The sequence below is a fragment of the Spea bombifrons genome, chromosome 3 (assembly GCF_027358695.1).
Source record: "Spea bombifrons isolate aSpeBom1 chromosome 3, aSpeBom1.2.pri, whole genome shotgun sequence".
NCBI lineage: Eukaryota > Metazoa > Chordata > Amphibia > Anura > Pelobatidae > Spea > Spea bombifrons.
Window position 1 is genome coordinate 114,764,834 of NC_071089.1, and position 18,304 is coordinate 114,783,137.

Sequence of the window (18,304 nt, forward strand, 5' to 3'; positions counted from 1 at the left end):
CTAACAGAGGGAGATGTCTCTAACAGGGAGATGTCTCTAACAGGGAGATGTCTCTAACAGGGAGAGATGTCTCTTTGGGAGAAGTGTCTGAGCATGCTGTCTCCCGAAGTCTATCATTAAGGTCTCTTTGGGGTTATGTCTGCTATTCTAGAATACAGCCTAAAGAATGGAGCAGGATGCAGTCTCTGTGGCCGTCTCTGTAAGGACCTCTCCTGAGCTGTCTGTGTGTCGGGGGAGTACTGTTTGCATGCAGTCTGAAGAAGGGTCTGTGGTCACTGTTACCCCGTCACACTCCCTGGCACATGAAGAGTGGTCTCCAGTCTCTGGGTGCTGGATCAGCCTCTCTGTAGGGTAACCTTCTCACGGGGTGTCTCTCTCCAGCGGTCTTGTTCCAGAAGAAGGTCTCAGCCAGCCTGTGGACATCAACAGAGACCCTCCAGAAGAATCAGCATCTCCTGCCTGCCACCCGAGGAGACAGCCTGGAGAAATGGAGTCCCAGCTTCTTTCCTCTCCCCAACAGCAGCAGCCTTTTCCAGAACAAAGTCCACAAAATCCCCAGAACAGTAAAAAATAAAAAAATAAATAAAAAATCTTTGTTTTGCTGAAATGAATTGCAGGATCTCCTGGTCCCAAAGTGGAGGACGCAAAAAAAAAAGAGAAAGAAAGCTGTGGTTGGAGATGAGAAAAAGCCGCAGTCTGTCCCGAAAATGTGTCTTTTTTCTTTAGGAGGCTGGATTTGTCATGATTAGGGGTTTTGTGGTTTATATAGCGAGTCCTCTGCAGCCAGCATTTGAGAAACACAAACACGTGGTCTTCTGACACCAGATCTCAGCCATGTACATGCCCCAAACCCCAACCATCAAAAAGCAGGGGGTCATCAGAATGGGCCGACCTTCCAACCAGCCCCACAAGCCCAGATCCCCACCTGCCCCCCTCCTCTGGGCAACTAATGATGATTAACCCCCACCAGCAGCAGCCAGGACTCAGAGGGGTTAAAGGACCCTCCTAGCTGCCCAAAAGCTCATGCACAGAATCAAATCTAGAAAAAGAGACAGTTCCCCGTGTGTTAGGAGGTAAGAGACTGCTTGTTTTGGGCAGATCTTATTAAAAGACTTTCCATACCCAATAGTAAGAGTGAAGAACGCCTCCCGCAGATAAGGACCTATGAGAAGAACGCAGTCACGTTTGGCTTCTGCTGTACTCTGGCATGTCCTGTTTCCACCTTCTTGGCCGTGTCTCGGGTCTGGGGGGTGGAAGCTGTCTCGAGTGGCAGTGGGCTTTTATTATTTGGTTTCTTAGGGTGATGATGATGGTGAGGAGTGCTGGCCCATTTATAGAAAGACGTTTTGTTTTTAAGCTCATGAATGAAGCAAGAACATGCGGATGTACCCGGAATAAACTGTGCGTTCTTTTCTGATCGGAAGGCATTGCTGATCCGCTTGAGATTTAACCCTTTCAGTGGCACGCTCTTTCTTGATCAGGCTGCGAACTGGTTAAATTCTAAGGCGTCTGCTATTGAAAGTTTAAATTCTGATGGATTAGGGGTTAATGAGAGTGGACAACCAGGGGTGGTGTGATGTGTGTGCTCTGCGACTCCCATCACCACCAGCTTCTGTCCTGGCTGAGACCACAGGTGGTCTCGCTCCTGTCTGTATGCTCCCTGCGACTTAAATGTTTAAAAGCTAAGTCATTCTTGTTTGTAGAAGCTATACAATATCTGTGCAACTCCCATCGCCCCCGGCTTCTGTCGTGGCTGAGAGTGACGGGAGTTGTGATCCACTCACGGGTGGTCCCGGTCCTATCAATAAGCTTCTGCAATCTAAATCTTAAAAAAACGTCCAAAAGGGATAATTTTTGCAGTCTATGGAATTTTTTTTTTTTCAAATTTATATGGTAAAATCTAAGCAAACAGTACAATACAGAATACACACCGGGGATAACGTACAAACACAATTCACATTCCTTTTTTGTAGTAAAAGTGTTTTATTTGTACACCTATACAATACACTCATCCTCCAAGTGTCCGAAAACAGGCAGAAACTGTAATAAACACAATTTAGTAAATTAATATTAATAACATAAAAATGTGTGTGTGTTTTGCCTGTACAGTAAGATCGGTCTTGTTCCATGGTGTGTCATTTTTGCAATATTGTTCTGTTGTGTTGGCCTATATGTACAGCACTTATATATGTTGCCTTTTTTGAATAAATATTTATGTGTATGTGTGAAGGTTTTATGTATAAGAACATTTTAACCGTTCATTTGCCATGGAAGAGCTACAGAATAAAAAGAACAGGGTGTGGATATGGTTAAACTACCTTTTGTGCGTTTTGGTTTTTAATATAACTACATTTCTGTCCTGTTAAGGGTTAAAATGCAGCACTGGGCTATGCAAGGCATACTGTGTTTTACTAAACACCGTACAAGGGACACGTGTTAAAACCAGAAGTTTACTTTTACAGAACTCGGTTAGATATGTTTAGAATTTTAAGGAAAAAAAAAAAAGATTTAGAATACTGAACCAAGAGCCGTTTCAATAAAACTATATTTTAACACGTGGGCAACGTGGGGTTAACTGTCAGTAAACAAAGACAAAAATATTTATGTTTTTCATGCACATCCTTTGTTTTTGTTTAGGTTGTGTGTGTTTTTTTTATTTTATTTTTGCTTTACCATGACCAGGACTGATTAACCCCTGCAGTGTCAGATATAAGTGAAAATGACTAGGAAATATTAATTATGTTTATTATTTATCAATTACGCTCCTATCAAACCCATAAGTTATACGTTTTGCTGCACACGACACCGATGCTAAACATGGTTAAATTGCATTTGCTTGTTTTTTTTTAGTTTTTCTTTTTCTATACAGAAGTTTTATATTATTATGTTTAACCCATTATCATCCACAAGCGCGGATCACCTCACAGCTTGACAGTGACGGCGCTGTTGGCGTTCACCCTTTTGGCACGGAAAGGGTTAACCCCGTTGTTGCATCTGGGAGAGGGGGCGCTAAGAGCGTCGGGCTTCCAGCCACGGCACTGAAAGGGTGCCCGAATAACTTTATATTCACGCTGCGATCATCAGACCCGAGCCACTGACAACTTGCCGCTCGTTATGAAATATTTATAGTTGGCATGTATCGTATTTCAGTTAGGATTTAGTCAGCAGGAAATCATTGTCACACAAGCCAGGGAAACTGTGTTCAAACAGAGGCTCGCTGGCAGAAAAACGACTAATACGCTGGATGAGCAGAACTGCGATCCAAATGGAAGGGAACCAGTGAACACCGGGGTGGGGAAGGGGGGCTTCTCGCCATTCGGTTTCGTAGAACGCCATTATAATCCTTATTACAGTTTGTGATATTAACTCTTTAAGTGACGGACGGAAGACGGTGCATGTGTTATATCTGGCACTCAAATGGTTAATCAAGTTATTTACGAAACACAGTTCATTATTCTGTTATGTGTCCCTTTGGGGTTAATATGTATCAAACTATTTTTTTTTTATTTCATTTTCTTTAATTAAAATTCAGATTTTTTTTTAAATTACTTAGTCATTATTTTTAGTATTTTTTTAAAAAAAAATTCTTAATAATTAATAATAAATAATCTTTTCATTTTTTTTTAATTCAGATTTTGTGCCTGTCGGCATCCGTGGCATAAAGAGGAGAAATGTTTTAGAAACATCACACTGTAGTTACCCCCCCCCTTTGAATAAAAGCCCTCCCTCGCAGTTTTATGAAGTTCATTAAAAAGCAACCAGTCAGCAAAAAAAAAAAAAAAAAAAAAAGGGTTATCCTTGCGGCGGCGGCCTGATCTCCATCTGCTAATAGAATAACGCGGAAAAAAAAGTTAACTTTTCCGTCACAGGGGAGAGCTCTCTCCCAACTAAGGCTAGCTCTGGAAGGAAGGAGAGAAATGTTCAGACAGGCTGTCCGGACACAGAATGTAATGTAATGCGTTCATCAGACAGACTGATTGGGGGCAGATTCTCAGAGAAGTGCGATTAAATCATGACGGAACAAAAGTCTTTTTGTCTCCCGCGAGCGTTTTCAGAAATAAAGCAATGTCAATATGCATCTTTGAAATCATTCTCTGGGTTTGGGGTTTAATTCAGGGCAGCGAACGTTTACAGTATTGTTGTATTATTTGTGTTATTTTATTGGGCCGGGGATAAGAAAAGACGTGAAGTCATATAAGCTTTAGGGAATTTCTTTCAGATGATGTATTTTAAGGATTTTCAGAAAAACTCTTCTATGCCTATATTCCTGGGCTGTGGGGCAGCTACCTGCGCCCAGGGCGTATTTAACTCGGGTGCTGCCTTATGCCTGACCCAGGGCAGCATTTTCTGCCTGCCACTCCATGGCTGCCCTCGTCATTGCAGGGGCAACCGGAGGCTAATTATTATTATTAGTACATGGTAGAGCTACAATTCATTATTTATTTATTTACAAGTATCCCTTAAAAACAACTTTTTTAAAAAAAAGAAAAAACTGCGAACCCTAAGAAGAGAAAGCTAAGATGGCTGCTCGCTTTATATACTCATACGGAGGACCCTCCCAGGGTAGGCTACTCAGAGCGCTCTCTTCTGGGGAGTGGCTTCATGAGGGGGCAGGGCAAAATATGCATGGAGGCGGGACTAGCCCTAAAAAGCCTTAAGTTGGCCCAGAGTAGGAGGGAAGGTGAGTGGGGCGTGGTCATAGTCAAACCTCTTCCGGGAAGTGGCTCACGAGGGGGCAGGGCTAACTATGCATGGAGGCGGGACTAGCCCCAGACAGCCTTAAGTTGGCCCAGAGCAGGAGGGAAAGTGAGTGGGGCGTGGTCATAGTCAAACCTCTTCTGGGAAGGGCTAACTATGCATGGAGGCGGGACTAGCCCCAGTAGGGCGTGGTCATAGTCAAACACCGCCCCTCTTCCCAGAGGAAGAGGAAACTGATCTGGAGACCCAGAGAACCAGAGCATCACCTGGAGACTCCGGGTAAAACCTGGTGATACCACATAGGGCATCATTACATTAGCTGGCGTTCATTGGTTCTACCTTAAACGATCAGCTCAATGGTGTTTAAGTAGGCAATTTTACCAAACTCTTACATGACCCCATATAATGTCAGCCCGGGTCTTCTTGTAAAGTTTATTAGAATAATATCTTAAAGCCTACACTACATTACAATATACATCACTATAATAAATTAATATAGAAAACATATATTTTTCGGTATAAAAGCAGATAATTGTCCTATAGATGTGATACGCTGACATTCTGTATTTATAAACCTGCCGGCTGTCTTTTGTGCCGTATTTGCATGGCGCACATTATAGCATTTGTTTCACCTTTACCTTACGGATGTTGTGCCGTGCAGTTATTGTGAGTGTTTTTGTAAGGGAAAAGGTGGAACGTAAGCAAAATTGTCATCCTTAGCTGGAGGCAGAGCATGCAGGTATTCAAAGCAGCACTTCCTATAGCAGCGAGCGGAGCCTGGACCGGTGGGCAGGCTGGATTTGTTTGGAATATGCATCAATTTGCAAAATCCAAAACTTAAAGGAAATGCTAACAAAAGCAAAAAAATATAACCCTTTCACTGCCAACAGCGATACAAAAAAATACCTTACAAGTAAGACGTGACTGATATTCTGTATTCCAAATAATGTTTTTGCTATTTCCGTTTACCGGCTGAGAAGGTATGAATAACGTATGATATATGTCATATAGAGATTTGATGGACTGCAATCAAATGTATAGATAAAAAAAAAGGGTTTACGTTTGTTTCAGCATTTTTGATGTGTCTGGTAGAAGTTCTATACATTTGCTTACCTGCATCATAGAAAAATATAGATTTTTTTTAGAACTCAAATAGGTAGCAACAGGGCTCTATACCACTGGATCTCCCATCATGCATCTCACTAAGATTGTGTAATAATAATATTAAAAAAGTAGACTATTCAGCTGGTTGCGGTGGCGGTTGCACCACTTTTACCCCTTTATACGTAACCCCTATATATATTCCAGCTCTCACAATTAGTTACCTCAACACGAGATAGCTGCTTCCCAAAAACTGTGATAATCTTAAAGTTTTTTTTTACATGACTGTTCCTTTAAATACTGTTACCCCCCCCCGAGCCACCAAATTCCGAATTTCTATCCGTGATCCACCTGCAGAGCCAATTGGTTCCGCCAATAAAAAATACATTGAGCAGATGGACACCTGGGCATCTTCTGCAGGGCCCTCTTGGCCCTCAACATCGGGGGGGAGGAGATAACTTAAAGGAGAGAAATAATAATGCAGATTCTGAGAACAGAAAATGTAAATATATTGTTTATTTTAAGTTGTACCAATTTATGTTTAATTCCTTTACCGTAATATATGTTGTCCAATGTAATAAAACATTTCCATTATATTTTATCTTGTTTATTGTATTTTGAAACAGACCATAAATTTCAAATTTAGATCGACGTCTGTAACACAAGTGAAGCACCTGAATATGATAAAAAGAAAGCATAACTAACTGTGAATCATACGTCCTTCTATCATATCTGATCTCCCTGCCAGCAAATGAAATAAATTGAATACAGAGAAGTTCCATTATTTCTACATTCCATGTACTTTATCTTTCCTAGATCCAGATAGCAGAAAATGAACAAATAAACAAAAGAGTGGGGCAGGAGACAGCAGGAAAGTGGCGCTTCACATGAATATCTCTTCCAGTTATTCCAGACCAGAATTTAAATGGAGATAATAGCAATTTACTTAAGTAAGCAGCCTCACCAACAAAGAATAAATATTCAATATTTGAATGTACTTTAAAATGCATTCTTTTCTTGTAGAGAACTAACATACATGCTCATGCTACACACATTTATACTAACACACACTGCCAACACACACACTCCTTCTAACACACTTACACATACACACTCACGCCAACACACATACAGTATTAACATATACACCATTAATAACACACACTTTCTTGCACTAAAACACAAACTTATAAATTCATGCTAACACACACTCATGCTAGCACACACACGCATGCTAACACACTTACACATACAAACTCATACTAACACACATTCCCTCTAACATACACTTACACACTCATTCTAACACACATATGTTAACTTACACATACACTGTAGCATACATACTTATCTTCTCTCTCAAGCTCTCCCGCCATCTCTCCCTCCCTTCCTCTCCTTTCTGAAACCTTGTTTCTTACGCTTTTCGTGCCTTCCTTCCATCCTAACCCTGTCTCTCTCTCCTTCCTTGCCCGCCTCTCTGCCCTCTTTACCTTCAAGGAGAGTTATTTCTCATGCTTTCGCCGAAGGGTAACATAACATTGTGTTACACGACCCTGAAATGTTCTGTGTGCTGGTCCAAGTTAAACTGGGCCTTTTTTTTTAAAAGAATTATGGAGCGGCCCGGAGGGCCAGCCCGCCCCTGACTCTAGTGATAAGACCGGTTTTCAAACTTTGCTCAAGAATTGCTTTTTATGCATGGCAACAGCGTGTCTCACGTGGTGAGATTTTTGAAGCTGATATTAGCAGTCCATCCCGATTTTGAATTCCTATGCAAAATATTAATACCTGGATCTAAGTTGGGTGACTGCTTTATAACTTCACAACAGAAAACCGCATTCATACTTAAACTAAGTAAAAAAAAACTTTTACAGCTGGCGCGATGTTCAGCTGTATTTTGACAGAGGAGATCCCCGAGCAAGTCTGCTTTAATGACAAAAACCAGAACATCCACTTTGGCAGATCAAAAAGCTACTTGTTTGAAAGACCTCTCCAGTTCCCTGCAAATAACGTGATACATTGTAGTTATTGTTACATTTCCTTTTTCCCATATAAAACCCGTGGGGTATTCATCTGATACAGGGATTTTTTTTGTATGGAGAAGGTGATTATGTCAGGGTCACCAAAACCTTACTTTCACGGTCATCTTGGTCAAAGGTTCCAATTTTCCTGAAATATTGACTCCTGCAAACTTACCCCCTATACTCTTGGGGCACATCAAACCAGACCTCCACAATTCCCCCCCTAGACTATACAGTGGTCATTTGAGGTCCATCTGTTAGAAATACTTCTAGAAACGACCTAAGACTCAACTGACTGGCTCATCAGAAGACACAATGTCCCTCAACAATATTTCCTGGACCTCTCATTGTGAAATAACTCCAACAAAATAAATATCCCATTTTCCATAAAAAAAGTAGAAAAAGCATGTTTCTGTTTTAAAACAAACAACATTTATTGCAATAACTAATTCCTACCCCTACACGGACATGCAGTCCTGGTTCTGTTTAATGTGATCTTAGGACAATGGAATGTTAGTATCTTAAATGTAATGAAATAATGAATTTACCTTTTATCTGATGTTCTTCGCATTAACTTGTCTACCATTCTCTTTATGACCAGATGCACTTAGCCATTCGTGGAATTTCCAAGGCTCTTATTTTTATTTCTTTAACACGACAGCCTTACTACAAGTAAATGAATTCATTAAAAATATGAATCTATTGCTTGTTCTGTTTGTACGTCTGAACATTTCAAGTGAAGACAGACCCCTTGGTGACATTGTGACCACTGCGTTGTCCCTGCTTTGGCTATTCATTAAAGAGGCACTCTAGCCATCATATGCACTTTTAAGGTATATGATTGGTCCCTTTAAATTGTCCTGTGGCCCCCCTATAAATGCATTGGGGGATTCTGCACAATCTCACCATACACATCTTCCCGCTCCCAGCTCCTACTCTTGCAGGAGATATGTTTAGCCAAACACGCTTTCTTCTGCCTGAACCTACGGTGTATTCGCCGCTGGTGAGCTCCACGGCTGGCTTGGCATGGGTTCTGGGAGGTCTAACCCTCACATGTGCATGTACATAAAGTGTTCCATTGATTTTAATGGAACCATTTTCCTGCTGCTGATTGATTTAAGCAGCCAATCAGTTGTGTGAAAATGGGACAATGTTGTGGGTTCTGGGCTTCTCCAGAAGGAGACTTTATTTTAGTGAATACATAAAAAGGTAGGGTAAATTACCACTAAATAATTAGTGATGGGTTATTGGGCAACACAAGATAGATGTTGCTTTGACCCGAAAAAGTTAAATGCTCTATTACTCTATTTTCTTGTTGATTTGTCACCTAGTAAGGAGGTTGTAAATATTATGAGCCTCTCTTCCTTTCTTTCCCCGCTCACTTCATAGTGTTCCCCTTTCCAACTTGTCTGTTTATAAGTTCTCTGAAAATCCACAACTGGTTTCATTTCTGGGTCTAGATTGCATCTTCCCCATCTCCTGAACCTCAGATGAGTCAGAATTAAACAAAAAAAGAGACAAACCAAAAAAAAATGCAGTGAAAAAAGATGCCAAAACGTGCCAGTAAGGTAGACTTCTTCTTCTCTTTTGGGGCTTAGCGTGTGTATAAATTAATGTCAAATTTTAACGTCATCGTTAATTCTCACTGTCCTCTATTGTAATAGCGCCACGAAATCTGCTCTATAAACAAAATGTAAGGGGATACATTTATTCTGAATCAAGGCACCTGTATTCAAGCAGGAGTTTCGGTTGTGGTGTTGCAGTGAGAAAAGCACTGGTTGGGATGCTTGGACAACACGAAATAAGAGTAGACTATGAAGGAGTCCGCTCCAGACTGAGTGTCCGTTTGCCCTGAGACCCAGAGATTAGGGGAAAACCCTGAGACTCAGAGATTAGGGGCAAACCCTGAGACTCAGGGGCAAACATTGACAATGCCCAGGTTTGTGGAAATTTCCCTAAGCAGGCCCATAGAAAGACCTGGGGTAAGTATAGCCCGTTCTTGCTTATTGGTGTTATCTGATATGAGAAAAAAGAATTCCCAACGTGTAATAAAATCACGGTACACTTGAGAGGTGTTTCCATAAACAAATATGATTTATGTGACAGAGATATCATATGTGATTCTGACAAGCAAATTGCATGTAAATCACTTCTTTCAACTCTTTCTGTTGTTCGTGATGTAAATTTAGTGACGGTACAAGAGGATTATCTCAAGGAGCATTCTGCATGCTGTGTTAATAAGATCTATTATTAGTTCTCCACAGAATATTGTATCAATATTTAAATATTATCAGAAGGGATCAGTTTTAAATCAGGAGTAGCCTCAGGCACCAATGTGGGGAAAGCAGAGCGAGGAGACTGAGGACAGTAAGAGGGAAAGTATGGGGGCCAAGTCCAGTTAGAAAAATTAGGCAGAATATGGCTGAAAATCTGCAAATATTCAGAACTCCTAGATCAATGGGAGTAAAAAAGGGATTTATGCGCTAAAGAGGCATTTCGGGGGTATGCAGCTTGACCTTTAAAGCAGGGAAACCTCACCAGGGCTGACTTTTCATAATGCTAAGTGAAGTCCATAAGATATTTTATCTCTAATCATCATACCTGGGAGCTCTTAGGGCTTGGCCCATAGTCTCAGGGTGATGGGGCAGATTCTCAGGGTCTCAGGGTGATGGGGCAGAATCTCAGGGTCTCAGGGTGATGGGGCAGATTCTCAGGGTGATGTGGCAGAATCTCAGGGTGATGGGACAGAATCTCAGGGTCTCAGGGTGATGGGGCAGAATCTCAGGGTGATGGGGCAGATTCTCAGGGTGATGGGGCAGAATCTCAGGGTGATGGGGCAGATTGTCAGGGTGATGGGGCAGAATCTCAGGGTGATGGGGCAGAATCTCAGGGTGATGGGGCAGATTCTCAGGGTGATGGGGCAGAATCTCAGGCTCTCAGGGTGATGGGGCAGATTATCAGGGTGATGGGGCAGATTCTCAGGGTCTCAGGGTGATGGGGCAGATTCTCAGGGGGATTCTTAGGGTCACACAGTCTGGAAGTGATTCCTTCTTGTTCTCCTCTTCTGAGCTTCTACCAAGTTGCGACAGTTGAGATCCAACTAGTGGAATGTGAGATCCTCTGAGAATAGAGAAGTAGCCAGTCGCTCCAACTCAGTTTGCCAGCACAATACCCCAGATATTAAGTTTGCCAAAGTAGATCCAAAGTGGTTCAAAGGACTTATTAGGTTTGCTAAAGAGATTACAGGACCAAAAAAATTTATTGTTTTTTCCCCAATGGAAGGAATATATACAGACGATGACGAGTAGGCTCTGGCACTTTAAGGCCAGCGGCCAACTGATGACATAAGTAAGGCCAGGTATATCCAGCCTGGGTCGGATACTGCAGCACCTGACCCGGTGAGAGTGTGGTGCTGTTGGCCAGTGGCGTTTGCCCGGCGTGCCAGATGGCCAGTCCAGACCTGAATATACAAAAGAAAGCGATACAAGTATCTGAGCATCTGACAAACGATCCTTGCAGGGTCTGCCGTGGGGTATTAGTTCTGTCTCTTGAGTAAAACACTTGCCCATTTATTGGTTTGGAGCAAATTAAACAAAGCTACTTGTTTCTGAGTGGGGGCTGATGGGGAACAAGCAATAATGGAATAGTCTGTGACTCAATTTGGACATCTGAATTCAGTTTGTAGCGTATCGCAAACAGCTGGGTGATTAGTCAGAGCTAAAACAAATGTAACCCATTAACCAGATTATCATGGATATCGCACAGTCAAATTAATCACATTTATTGTGTAAAAATGTAGCTGATGTCTTGTGATTAATTTCATTGAGCGGTGAGGAGAGGCTTTCCAAATTAAAGTGTTATTGATGTTCTGGAATTACCAAAATGCAACATTTAATACAATTCTTTAATACATGTGGCTGCCATTTAAATTATTATTTACTTACGATTCAAGCCGTTCTCATTTGCTGTCTTTCCCTTAGTTAGTGTAAGAAAAATGGATAAAACCTTAATATCCCAAGAGAAAATGGAGCCTTTAGATAACGTTTGTGGTTTTAACTTTCACACTATCCATTATGAAGGGCCAACACTAGCACGTTTACCAGCATGGAGGGCTGAGCTGGCCCTGTATAATGTGTAATACAATGTATAATGAGACCTTTTTAACTAAATCTCATTGTTAAAACTATACAGTATACAGGGCCAACCAAGCTCTTTCTACAGCAGCAGCTCATTGAGATTGGCTCTTCATAATGTATAGTGAAGTCAAAGCCAACTCTCCTGCCAACTCTCCCTTTAGTGAATAAACCCAGAAGGGCTTCCACTTGACAAAATGAAGTCAAGGAGACGTGTTGTATCCACGAAGTGCTTCTCCACTGCCAAACGACCAACTTATCAAATGTTGGATGCATCTTCATAACCGTCAAATGTAACTTGACAGCAATTCAATGGCAAACTCACTGCTCCACTGGGAACTCAAAATATCAACTCAGCTCAAAACATCCAAACACAGCGTGAAATATCAAAACACTTTAATTTTTTTATTTTTAAATGATACACAGTAATCAGGGTTATCATTTAATAGAAAAAGAGATGTAATGTAAAGAAGGTTAAACACCAAGAGGGTGGTAGGTAGGTAAGTGGATCAGTCCCCCAGCAGAAGTGGCAAGGGCTAATACAGAGGGGAATTTAAACACGCATGGGATGGGCATACGGCTCCTAAATCTAAGACGAGACCAACGACTGATTAAGGTTTGAGTCTTTACAGCAGAAAAAACAGGCGACTAGACGGGGGCCAAATGGGGCCGATCTGCCGGCATATTCTATGTTTGTATGAATACATGCTTTATGGAAGCAGTGATTTTAATCCAACACTAGTAAGGCACCGATTGTACCCCTGGCACTAAAGACATTAAAATCTCATATATATAAAAAAAAAAACATATAAAAATGATTATATCTTATTATCTTGCTGTGCTGTCAAATTGGCAAAGTTCTCCCTGAAATAACATGTCAAATAAACAGTACGATTATAAATATTCATCTGGCAAAATCATATAAATATGGAATACAAGGAATATAGTATTCAGCTTATTTTAGAAAATGAACTGTATGACTCCGAACCAATTCCACATTTATAATGAGTATTTAAATATTGATACATGTTGGGTGGCAGAGCATATTTTAAAATGTAATTTGGGCTATTTTTGTAAAATGTATTTTTCTGTAAATTCCCGTCTCTGCTTTATTTTTAGAACAGGCAAAGCAGAATTAGTATGTATGTGATTGATGTGCCGACTGTGAAGTGTGTTATTTGTTTTAATCCATTTGTATTAAATTGTACAGTATCAAAGACGATTAATATGTTATATTCTGGTAAATATATTTTATACATTCGTTATTGATCTGGAATCTGTGTTTGTAGGAAACAGCTCATTCAGAAGAATTTTTTTGGGGGCTAATTTAGTGAAAAAGTTTGCTAGGTCCTTCATGTCATAACTAAAAGACCTCAGTAAATAAATACATTAACCCGCCGCCACCATCTTTTTCATCTCACTGGGAAATATTGGGGCTTTGCTTTGCCTATATTGATCCAAAGGACTCTAGAATGGCTACCAAAGTAGGACCTCTCATCCTTGCATTCTCAGGCTTAACACAGACAATAGAAACTGTGTTTTCCTAACACACAGACATATTAAAAGAACAAATGATCCGTTAAGTGTGTCGAGCTGCTTGGCCTCTACACTTGCCGCTTGCCAATATGTTTGCCTGTCTAACAGACTTGTTTGCCAATGGCATGGACAGGTCACACCTGAGTTCCAACAAAAACAAGGTAGCTCGGGAGTGTGGACTGCGCAGAATGGACATGGCTACCCTTTTAATCCCATTTTATTAGGTTGATAAGAGTTGCAGGTTTACAAAGTAAAGAACATCACAGAACATGCGCGATAAGTAAGCCTTAAGCATTCTGGCTAAGGGGGATGTGGTTCAAAGGACTTATAGAGAATTAAGGACATCATGGTAGGTGTGAATGGCTGGCTGAATGTTTTGGGAAATTGGAGATCTCCCATATCACTGGTCCATCGACACTATGAAGGTGTGTGGTTCAGGTGGCACAGGCCTCCATAGTACCTTAAAGGAGGAAGACACAAGTTCCTAATAAAGCTACAACTGCAACAAATTAAAGCTAAAATCCTAGAGTAGACCATGAACAGGAAAGACATTTTTACGAAAAATAAGTGTTCCAAACCCCCCCACCTCTCAGTCCTGCAAACAGTTAATGCCCAGACTTCGTGCGACAATGTTTTGGGAAGTACAATTTCTGTTTTTTCCTGTTTTGTGAATCAAAAGGTGTTAGATCCATTCATGTGTTTTTAAGGGAATGGAATACAGATGGGTCCGTCCACACGCCAGACCAAAATATCTGTGATTGCCTCGGAAACAACATTCCGTGTTTTTAGTGCAGAAAGCAATTATCCATCTGGAAGTAAATTACTGTACATCTCTTTCATTCATTCACCTCTGCCTAAGTCTACTCTTTCAGCGGACAGTTGGACCTTGTGTTACCCAGCAGCTTCTCTGTGGTCCACAGAGCTGTGTGAGGTCTTCCTTACTTTGTGTTAGGAAAGATACTGTAAAATGCCTTAGCGGTCTATATTCCTCCCCAAAACACCCCCCCCCATTCGGTCCTAAACATATTATTTGATTGGAAATGAATGTTAACTGCATCCTGATCAAAGCTATATTCCCAAAGGCATGTTGTGATATTTTCATTCTCTTAATTTTGTTTAAATGCCTCTGAATGATTTCATTTATAGGACAGTTCGGCGTTTTTCCTCCCCTCTTTTTTTTTTTTTTGCATTTTCAGAAAGCTCTCTGTTATGCAACACAGCTCAATGGATGCTTCAGACTACCAGTCTGCTTCCAACAAGTTTAATTTGTCTGGGATGAAATAACTTAAAGATGTTTTGACTTGGTCTTGATTAGAGAGGGAAATATATTGGTTAATTAAAGTCTCCTATAGTTGGAGGTTACTGTTTTTCAGGTTAGAAGTTACTGAGTTTTGCCAGGTGTGTCCGTAGAACAACCGAGAACAAATTCCTGCGAATACATGATTTCAAATAACCTTATTGAATACATTTGAAAACGTTACACGACATTCCAGCATTCTTATACACAATTATATAGCATACATGTTTGCATTCTTGCACGTATACACGAGCAGAAGTTTAATAAATGGAAAATTGTTTTTTTTTTTTTTTTTTAAAGTTTTTGGCCTTAAGCTATATTTACATATTGGGAAACTTTTCAAAAGCACTAGGTTTTATAAGTCGCACCAATTGCAAATGTTTAGCAGAAAATGTCTATTTCATAAATTATATAAATATATATTTGAAAATATTTTTTTTTAAATTATTTTTTTTAATCTCCTTTCAGAGTAAATAATTTACAAAAGTAAAAAAAAAAAATACACAAAAAACTAAATTTGTAGTCCCCAATAGCGTCCGATTTAAGTCCTCGTTAGCCATTTGAGAGCCCCATGGCATCCTCACACCTCACTTCTTCATCTTTTCATGTTAAAACGTAATTACTGTCCACTTCGTCAGCAATATAAGTGAGAAGAAGTCCGGAGCTCCGGATTTCTTTTCCTGAATATGCGCAAATGCCATTGGAGCCCCGTCATCTAGTCCAGTACGAGGTCTTTGTTTTCGGGGGACTGTCCCCTGATCGAGACTTTGGTCCCCCGGTCGATATTTGCTCCCTGATGTGTCCAGTGACGTCATAATAAAGATGTTGTTTATTATAAACCTTAGCAAATCTACAATAAGCTTACATAACATGTACCCACCAAAAAACAATAACTACGCAAATCCAATATATTTAGATAAAATATCACCCTTAACGAATTTCTATGATATGAAAGTTTAGAAAAATTACACATCGAAGCACAATTATCTAGGTAAGATTAGTAAATGGGGTGCCACAAAATGACATATTTTTGTACGAGGATAGAATGCCGACAAATATGTTAATTTTCCGTTACTTAATTTTCCTTTATAAGCATGGCAGGTCTATTCTGGTCTAGTGCAAAACATTATAATAAAAAAAAAGCAAAAAAGGCATTTTTTTTAATAGAAAATACCACACTTTTGAAATAGAAATATGGAACCCTGTCTGTTTATGATCAAAAAAGTTGTTTTGATGGTACTTTCCTTTGTGAGTAAAGGATATATTTTTACCGAATTGGCCAAGGAGGCAGGCATATGATAGGGGCCATCTGGCCCACCTAGGCTGCCCAATTTACACTAAAAACCATTGGTGCTGCCAGGCTTGAAGCTTTAATTACATACTTCACAAGGTTTGCTTGTGGACTTAACAAGCAAACTTACATTCTTTAACGGTATTTACTGTCCACAGTCTGCTGTAGAGCACAATTCTCTTCGTGGAAAATATTTCTGCCCATGAAATGTAAAATCAAATTGGGCTGAGTTAGTACTTGGTTTTTAAGAGGTTATTCTTTTATCTGAGCTCCGTCCAAGATCTCTTAAAGGAGGTGCCAAATTAATTACAGAAAATAAAAATCACATGACTGTTCCTTTAAAGGGGATTTTTTTTCAACTAGTATCAGATTAAAAATATGTTTTCTAAAATATTTTAGTTTCCTGAAAAAAAACAGTTGTAGTTTTTATAATATAATGTTTCCAGACAGCTGTATATTAGCCATTTGTATGAGTTCTCGCTCTGTTCTCTGAGCCTCGATCTACTAGACAAACACCCCCAAATCCTTATCATACTGCCTGTGGGAAACCATTGAATGGCTCAGTCACAATCACACAGCCTGACACTCTGACTAATGCAAGTCTATAGAGGAACGGACTTCATTAGCATTGCCATAAAGTATCAGCTCAGTGTGGTGAAGAATCCTTCAAGATTCCCTTCCCCCACACTCTGTATTGTTTTACATTTTTAATTTAGTTAAAAAGATGAGCTAGAACCAAGATCCAGGTCCACCTAAAACAAAGGAGGACTGTTATATCTCAGTCATAATTATTTATTATATTATTTTAACATTTATTTTTTAAGGTGTATGTCAGACTGCGTCAGAATCTTATTGTTGGGCCGGTCAGGAAGTTGTAAACCACTTCCTGGACCCTACATTGCGCATGAGCCTCGAGCCCTAGATATACAGCCTCTCTGTAAAGCTGTTATCAGAAATAAAATTAGGTCAGTTTAAAGTGCGATGCACGTAGTTCCCGTATAAAGGCCAACAGAAAGCAATACGAGAAACTTTATATTATTAAAACAAAAAAAGAAAGGCACATAGGTGTAAGAATTACAATCACTTATATTTGGGATGTAAAAGTTCCCCTTAAAAAGAGGCGCTCCAGTGGGAATATGCACTTTAATGCATGTGATAGCTGAAAGGTCACTTTACATTTACATGGTGCCCCTCTTCCGAATGCATAGGGGTTCTGCAGGATGCCAACATGTGCTTTTGCCCTTTCCTCACCCCCTTCAGCTATTTATCATCCAAGAGATGTGTTGGGCACCAGTACTGACTCACAGAACGTAAGAGAGTCCTGTCCTGCCACTGATTGGCCACTTCAAGCAGCCAATCAGTGGCAAGAATCGTCAGACCATGAAGGAGACAAGGAGCTGTTGTTTTTTTTGTTACTATTAAAGGATGCGTGTTAATGTAGTCATTAAGTATTTTAATATGCAATATTCTTTGGACTGTCTGGGACAGTAAAATGTCCCTTTAATGGACATTAAAAAATATAGGAAAAAAATCAAATCAGATTTTATAGACAGGTCCTTTGGAGGCCTTTAAAATGGTTAATTACATTAGTAATCCGTACATAATTAATGTTACACATAACATTTCCTTAACAATATAAATATAAAATATCGGATTATAAGCCTTCAGAGCCTTCAGAGCAGAATTGCGCATTTTACGTACTTTGGCCCACGCAAGACACTATACTAAAGAGGAGGAAGTTCAAGGGTCGGTCCCGCTTGTAACTGGCTCGTGATTGGCTGCTAGCGGCCATGGTAAGTAAGGATGTGAAGGCAGGCGGCCATGATGGATAAGGGCACTCATGTGCGTTCTTATTAGCAAGCTGATGAGGTTTGCTTTCACTCGGGCAGGTCGGCCTGAGCTTTGCAGAGGTAGTGGTTGCTGATCTGCCTCAGTGGGTAGGAGGTAAGTAATTGTGAAGGGGTGTTTTGTTTCCATACACTCCAACCGTACAGCAGGATTGCAAAGTACCTCTTTTGTTTGACACAAAACATAACTTGTGTCACTGTTTGCAAATAGGAGGCTGTGTTCCTGAATGCATTCTCAAATATTTTCACCAAGGCAGGAGTATGAAGGAAGAAAACCTCAAAAAACTTGGGAAAAAAACCCTGCTAAATCATAAATGCCTCAATCCCTTGAGTGATGGGGGGGATTCTGCTGTGCTAACCTCTGAGCCAAAGGGTTAAACTAA

At 40.3% G+C, this 18,304-nt stretch overlaps 2 protein-coding genes across 2 annotated transcripts in view; one reads left to right on the forward strand and one right to left on the reverse strand.

Annotated features, from left to right (window-relative positions):
• The window catches only part of RUNX2 (RUNX family transcription factor 2), an 89,464-nt gene that overhangs the window by 39,336 nt on the left and 31,824 nt on the right, over positions 1-18,304 (reverse strand). The gene's annotated exons all lie outside the window — the stretch shown is intronic.
• The window catches only part of SUPT3H (SPT3 homolog, SAGA and STAGA complex component), a 176,300-nt gene continuing 175,888 nt past the window's right edge, over positions 17,893-18,304 (forward strand). Inside the window, exon 1 of the mRNA XM_053458482.1 lies at positions 17,893-18,018. The gene's annotated coding sequence lies outside the window, so the exon portion shown is untranslated. The remainder of the gene's footprint in view (positions 18,019-18,304) is intronic.